General features: G+C 43.4%; 1 long non-coding RNA gene across 1 annotated transcript; it reads right to left on the bottom strand.

Annotated features, from left to right (window-relative positions):
• Nucleotides 1–1,829: 1,829 nt before the first annotated feature.
• On the bottom strand, nucleotides 1,830–7,093 carry LOC130911422 (uncharacterized). The gene is made up of 6 exons (XR_009062106.1): nucleotides 6,530–7,093; nucleotides 3,857–4,172; nucleotides 2,968–3,042; nucleotides 2,727–2,861; nucleotides 2,261–2,632; nucleotides 1,830–2,166 (listed from the first exon to the last, which is right to left on the bottom strand). It is a non-coding gene; the product is annotated as an uncharacterized LOC130911422 (long non-coding RNA).
• Nucleotides 7,094–7,900: the final 807 nt, after the last annotated feature.

Raw genomic sequence — 7,900 nt, 5'->3', positions numbered from 1 at the left:
GACGAGCTGGCTTATAAAGGCGGCTGATTTCGATGGCTTGCAGCTGTCGGCGTCTTCGCCCGTCTGGTCTCCCAGCCTGCAATCAAGGAGCCCTAACACAATACACTTTACAACCACCTTACAGTCTTTTGGGGCCTCCTCCCACGTGAAGTGCAATCGAACTCTGGCGACACCTGCATGCAACGTTGACGCCCTGGGTCAAACATTAGGGTCAAGGGTCAAAGGTCAGGAGCGATGCGGCCTCTGTCTTCAAATTGCAAAAAGTTGACTGATTTGTAGCATTCTGCCCTACTGTTAAAGACGCTCTCTCTGATTGGTCATCAGTCCAGAGTGTGGGGTGGTACCCCAACCCTGCTCTGATTGGCCAGTTCTTCCGGTCTGCAATCTGTGACCGAACCCACTCGGATTGAACATCCCCTCCAGGGTGGCAGCTATGAGTTTTTTGTAAAACAGTTTATGAATGAGTTGAAAGTGTATTTAAACAATGAGCACTAATTCCAGTTACTTACTGCACTTTAGGCCCACATAGTCTAGTCAAATCATTTTCTCCATCTTGTTTTGCGCGTTAAAGACTAACAGATGAATGTGAGATTATCCCACTTACTTACTTCAGTAAATATTGCCATTTGTTCTTATTAAGCACATACATCTAAACGTTGGTCATTTTTTACCTAAATCAAGAAAAATCTGCTTTCAAATAATGTTTTGAACCATATTTATTCTGGAATTAAGAATATTTATAACATTTCAAAGCTTTTTAAATTTATTTTAAGGAGGTGTGTTTTTGGCCAATGTAAAAGAATCCTAAATGCCTTTGTTAGGTGAATTTTCCCCCGCAGAATATATAAAATACGTATACACAGATGAGCTCATTCATTCATATTTTAGGTCCATTTGTGTGTTGTCTTTTCTGTGGTAGTTGCAGGCGGTTGAATACGGCTGTTTGAATGTTAGAATAGAATAGGCTCTGTCATTCAAATAGTACAATGACATTAAAAATAGCAACACCCTACTAGTGCATCACACAATAAATTAATGTCAATAGTACATAAATAAATAATATACACTAGTACTACCTAAAAATAAATTTAAGTGTACGAAGGAGGTAGTGTTGATGTTAAAATAAATAAAATGATAGCCGACTCCTGAACTAGGCCAATAGCAAACTGCAATATGCAAGTGTTAATCAGATATACAAGTGTTAAGAAACTAGTATTCCATTAGAAGTAAGTTACTAGGTTTTAAATTTTCATTCACGATGTCATTCTGCCCAACAGGTAACAAGTTAACTCTGGGTGGCCTTGGCATCTTTCCATTCTGCAGGGTGGTTGAGCATCTGTTCAGAGGCTGCGGGAGGGCGGGACCAAAGTTCGACGTTGTTTCCTTCAAGTGGCGTCGTGGTCCGAAGCGCAGCATTATAGATTTCTTCATTACTGTTTTAGCTGTTGTGTTGTCTTGGCCTATTTTTTCCCCACTTTCAATTATGGGCATTTGGACTTTTCCCAATTTCTGTATGCCTTAAATGTATTTGTTATTACACTCAAATTCCAGTTTTTTTTTTCTTGTATTTAAATAAAGGAGATATAGTACACAGTAAAAGTTAAGCAGCCTGTATTGAGTCTTAAATAAGTTTAATGATAAGCAAGTGTTTTGCAGATATTGACGTGTTGAGAAATAAGGACTAGGTTTTTAATTTTCTGTGAGCACTCATTGGGAAAGTGCACAATATACAGGACTATATGCTATGCCGAGCAATATGGTTATTTGTGTGTGTAAAAAGAAGTAGCTGAGACATGAAGTACATCTCAATATGTTTTATTTTACAAGGTCATTGACCGCCTCCTTAAAATTTACAAAGTTTTCAAAAGACCTGCCAGAAAGTCCTTTGGACGTGGACGCCTTGACCATGTAGGTCTTTTTTTTTTTTTTTTTTTATCAATATTTTTTGTGACCCTGTGCAGATTGGGCAAAAAGCGCACAGGCGCGTAGTATTTTACATTGCCAGTCTTCATCATCACCTTGTGGTGGTGGTGCTTGTTGTTGTGCTGCTGCTACTGCTGCTGAAGATGGTGTATTTGCTACAGCAGGTCATGTTGATAATGCTGCTAATGCTGATGCACAAGCTGACGTGAGGGGCGTAGCTGGTGCAACTTTGCCTTTAGCTTGCTACAGAACAAAAAATAAATATCACGGGTAAGCCCTGAAATGCATTAAAACACTGGCAAAGGAAATTATGTTATTTTTTTATCGACCTACTGACCTCCTCCTCCTTTGTGAGGATGTACAGTCGAAATCGCTTAACGTGACATTGATGTCCTACTCTGTCATCAGTAGCCACTGACGCACGAAGCAGAAGGCTTCCTGGACCATCTTCCATTCTTCTGCGCTTTTGGCGAGATCGTTACGGAAGAACTTGGAGAGGTCATAAAACTGCCACATCTCCTCGAACGTGAAGGACCGGAAGCTGCCATGCCCGCAGATGGCCCGGTCGATGTTCTGCTCCAAGTGGCATGACACCGGAGGGAACATATCCACGTAGCGTAGAAGCTGCTCCTTCAGCCACCACTCCCCAGTTTTGGTGTCGCACCTTCCCATCTGTCGTCGCCTCTCCTTCACGTGGCTATCGAGGAGACTTTTTAAGAGAGCATGCAGTAGTTGTTTTAAACTGATTTTTTTATTTTCTTTTGGGTAACAAAGACACACATCAATTTCTTATTTATACTCACTACTTGACATAGCAGACATCTTCCTCCATAAGCCACAGAAGGTCTTGCCTTTGTATTTCCCAAAGGTCACCGTGAGCTGGCCAAGGATCTGCTGGTCTGTTGGAGCTGCGGTGACGGCATGGCAGTTTTTCCTAGCTGTCAGGCGTAAAAAAACATCAGACAAGAAGAAATAATGTAGTTCAATTCATTTTTTAAATGAAGGAGATGTTGTTGTTTTTTTAAAAGGCATCCAGAACAATACCTTGTTTGTACATGTACTTCTCAGGCGCAGTTTAGGCAGCAAAGCATGGTGGCCGGTCATCGCTTCTGATGTACACTGAGAAACACAAAGGCAAGTGTCAACACAAAAAAGCAGGACATGACACGGAGGAAAAATTCTAGATGATAGTAATAATAAAATTGCATTTTTGTTGGTTGTGAAGACGATGCCTCCATTCCTAGCTGGCAATTAGAAAAACAAAAATGACGATGTTCAGAGATGCTAAAATGTTGAGAGGGGTGTCTTGAGTTCATCTAATTCCCAAATTCCAAATAAAAACGAACTTATTGGGGAAAGTGCAAAATTGGCCCACTTACAAAATGATGACGTCTATGTAGTACAGTATGTAGAAAGTGACCTTATCCAACATTGGGGCTTCTTCCCCTTCACATGGAAGAATCATGTTTATGGGTATGGTTCCCTTTTAAGATCTTATACTTCTGACAAACATTTCCGATGACCCTTTCAACATGGATTCTCAAATGTGCTGACAGCGGCCTTTTGTAAATGCTGGGAGTTTGACATCTGAACACTACATGCCCACACATTCTTGCATGTCAAAACCTCTGTCAGCCAAGACATTGTCCCCAGGTAACAAATATTTAAAAAACAAAAAAATCACTGTTCAGGGTTATATGTTTGTCACTTGTACGCCCTCCCCAGCCTTTTGATAAGAAACAAATGGCTCCCTTGGGTGTAATACATATTAAATACTTCATAGTGTGGTGGTGCTTGTAGCTGGAAAACATTTGGGCACGTGCTTTCAGATTTGATGAGTTTTCTGTGAAAATTTCAAAACGGTCAATAATCACAGTCTGTGTCACATCCTGATTGGTGTTGTGCGTCTCATCCTCCGTGATTAGCTGATCACCTTTTTCTCCAGCTTCATGTGTCCCCTCTTCAGTCTGTAGCTGACCACTTTCTTCTCCAGCGTCAGGTGTCCCTTCCTCATTCTGTTGGTGACTGTTTATTTCACCAGGCTCAGATGGTCCCTCCTTGGTCTGCAGCTCTTCAATGTTTGCATCCTGCTGGACCCCCATCTCTGGTGCTTGCAGTGTCTCTTTCCGTAGCTGCTCACGTTCGTCTTGCAGAGCGTGCAGTGTTTGTCGGTGTAACAGATGTGTGTCCCAGATGTAGGGGTGGTGCCCAGTCTGGGTCAGTCTCCCTCATTTCATAAGCTGGTTCACCTGCAATCACAGGTTTTATTTAGAAAGCTAGGCAAGATTGGATATTTCCATGGCATTTCACTTTCGTAAACACTTAATCAGACATGCTACCATCCCATCAGATCATCAGAATTTATAAATCAAGCCGGATGCAACGGACAGGACGTGAAAAGTGGACATGTCCGGGCAAAGAGGACGTTTGGTCATCCAAGCAAACAGTCATGGCCGATAAAAACTAGATCACGATTGTGTACGATCGGGGAAAAAAATGGACCCAAGAAGACATCATCACAACTGTTTCTCCACCAAGCATTGTGAGGAATGTTCACAGTCTATGTGCAGCGACATTAATTCACTTTACAACGCATACTCACATCATCAATGAAGGAGCCGACGTACACTGCTGGCCAAAAGTATTGGCACCCATGCAATTCTGTCAGTTAATGCTCAATTTCTCCCAGAAAATGATTGCAATTACAAATGCTTTGTTAGTACTGCTTTGTCATGTACGTGTACAATCATTTAGTTTATTTTTTTTTTGTCTGTGAATTTCAATCTGTTTGTCACTAGTAAACATACACTCCATTTGAACAAGGAGGGGGACAGCGAATACGTTCGTTCGCTTCCAGCCCTTCCAGTTCAAATGGAGTGGAGGTTTAAGTGCTGTCAATGGCAACACTTGGTCACTTTTCAGTTTTAGTCGATTTCAGCGACGCCGTTGGACAAAAGCGGTGGTGTTTTGCCTTAAGGCAGACACACACCCAAATAGTGCTGTAAAATCACGATGGTCGCCTGCAGATGGATAAAACATTTGTTTCCAGCGGCTGTGTGAAGGATTAAAAGTAACAAGGTAATGAATCCAGTTGTGGCTAAACAATAGGATAGGATCAAGGCCGGCCCAGCCTATACGCAGACTATGCAGCTGCTTAGGGCCCCTGACCACTCGGGGGCGGGGCCCCAATCTGGAAACCTCATTTTATAGGTTGTTAATAGGGCATCGTGAATAATGTGGGGCGCATTGCCGTTGATCTATGCAAACATCCATTTTCTTGTCATTACAATCTGGCAACCTGGGGAGTGACGTTAAACCTGCTTTGCGATGATTGGTGCTCAAACTTGCTTGGAAAATAGATGCACGGATATGTGGAAGAGAATTTATCCCTCTGGAGCAGAGAAAGGAAAGAAGAAAATCGTAGAAGAAAAGAAACAACAGTATAGTGCTGCAACGATTAATCGATGAACTCGAGTATTCGATTAGAAAAAACATTCGAATTAAATGTTGTTGCTTTGAGTATTTGTTTAATGAAAGTGGCATTGTAATGGTTTATTTTGAAATTGTTTGCATTTACTTTTATTGATTAGGGTGGATGCACTGCCCTCTGGTCTGCCTCTTTTTACATGGCTGAATCCAACTGCTCCCTGTTAAGACCAACGTGAGCTAAGTTTTTGTTTGAGCTAATGTTTTTTTAATGTATTCATAATTTAGTTTATAGGTATATCTAGCCGTTTTTTGTGGGAATATGTGTCTGAATCATTTGTTAAGAGCATTGTGAAAAAAACCAGCATTTTATAGCATTTAAGCTAGCTGACTTTTTCTATGCAAGTTAGCCAATTGTTCTTTTGTTGTACATAGATCCTCATTAAAAAAAAAAAAAAAATAATTATACTCTTTGAGGCTGAGCTCAGGTATTTTAATTTTTCATGTTTCTAATCCGATTACTCGAATATTCCAACTGACTGGTCCATCAATTAATCGATTACTAAAATATTCTATAGCTGCAGCCCTACAACAGTATCGCGGTAATTGAGCATGTTGTTTATGTTGTTGTTGTTGTGCAAGACACTCCGACTTGAACGCTGTTGTCAGCTGAGCTTGTCAATATGTCGTACTGGTAATTGCCATTAGCTGCAGGGCAAAAGCCTGGAGCGAATCAAGTAAAGCGGAGCAAGCTGTCACCTGTCGGCAACGGCAAATGTACGGCTTCCGCTGATTGTAGTAAAACGAAATATTGGCATAATATGCATTTGGACTGGAGAGCGTAGATATAGTCATTTCATTTATATCGGACATTATTATCAAGTAGTATACCAATCAGAAAAAGGTTTGGCGCCATCTACTGTAAGTACTGACAATCATTTGGGGTGAGAAGTTTGAAGTATGCAGTGCAACAAAATCTGATTAATATACAAAATGTGGACGTATGGGTTGGATTGCATGTATGGGTTTCACAGTACTCTGTGACGAAATGGTGGGCCAAAAATATGGGCCCCTTGGCATTTTGCTTAGGGCCCCCAAGTGGCCTGGGCCGGCCCTGCGTGCAAGTGCATCCAATCCACGGGGGACAGACGAGATGGCAGCCCAGACTCAGCAACCTCACCTGCACCTGGCCGAGCTCACAGCCGCCCAGTTCATCGACATCTGGAAACACTTTGACGTGGATGGTCAGTGACTTTTGCTCTTTTTTTTTTCCCTTCCATCAGAAGTTCATTTCTTAAAAAGAGAAAATGTGTTAACTATTAAACATTCATTTTCTTGACTTGGAGTGAAAGATTTTGCAATTTTAATCCTATATAGGGCACTCATTTTTACACAACGTTTGGTTGCCATTGACGGCACCAGACGTCCATATCCATTTTGGCTAGGAGAGGCTAGCAGCGAATGACTACTGCCAACCCTTCCAGTCAAAATGAATTGGATGTCTAGTGTCGCCACTGACACTGAAAGATGAGCATTCACAACCATTCTTTCCAGTTTAAACGAGTTGGATGTCTACAGCTGTCAATAGCAGGCAATGAGTAAAATACTAAGAAGAACAAAAAGATCGACTTTGGAGTCTTATTGGAGATCATAACACATCCATCCATCCATCCATTATCTTCCGCTTGTTCCAGGGTCGGGTCGCGGGGGCAGCAGCTTTAACAGGGAAGCCCAGACTTCCCTCTCCCCAGCCACTTCAACCAGCTCCTCCGGCGGGATCCCAAGGCGTTCCCAGGCCAGCCGAGAGACATAGTCTCTCCAGCATGTCCTGGGTCGTCCCCGGGGCCTCCCGCCGGTGGGACATACCCGGAACACCTCTCCAGGGAGGCGTCCGGGAGGCATCCGGACCAGATGCCCGAGCCACCTCAGCTGGCTCCTCTCTACGCGGAGGAGTAGCAGCTCGACGCCGAGTCCCTCCCGGATGACCGAGCTTCTCACCCTACCTCTAAGGGAGAGCCCGGACACCCTGCGGAGGAAACTCATTTCGGCCGCTTGTATCCGGGATCTTGTTCTTTCGGTCACGACCCAAAGCTCGTGACCATAGGTGAGGGTAGGAACGTAGATCGACTGGTAAATCGAGAGCTTTGCCTTTCGGCTCAGCTCCTTCTTCACCACTACGGACCGGTGCAGAGTCCGCATTACTGCAGACGCCGCACCGATTCGCCTGTCGATCTCCCGCTCCCTCCTACCGTCACTCGTGAACAAGACCCCAAGATACTTGAACTCCTCCACTTGGGGCAGTATCTCATCCCCGACCCGGAGAGGGCACTCCACCCTTTTCCGACTGAGGACCTTGGTCTCGGATTTGGAGGTGCTGATCTTCATCCCAACTGCTTCACACTCAGCTGCGAACCGCTCCAGTGAGAGTTGGAGGTCACGGCTTGATGAAGCCAACAGCACTAAATCATCTGCAAAAAGCAGAGATTCAATGCTGAGGTCACCAAACCGGACCCCCTCAACGCTTCGGCTGCGCCTAGAAATTCTGTCCATA

This window comes from Corythoichthys intestinalis, unplaced genomic scaffold, assembly GCF_030265065.1.
Source record: "Corythoichthys intestinalis isolate RoL2023-P3 unplaced genomic scaffold, ASM3026506v1 HiC_scaffold_44, whole genome shotgun sequence".
Lineage (NCBI taxonomy): Eukaryota > Metazoa > Chordata > Actinopteri > Syngnathiformes > Syngnathidae > Corythoichthys > Corythoichthys intestinalis.
The sequence above is the reverse complement of the archived record's forward strand: the minus strand, read 5'-3'. Positions and strand labels throughout refer to the sequence as shown.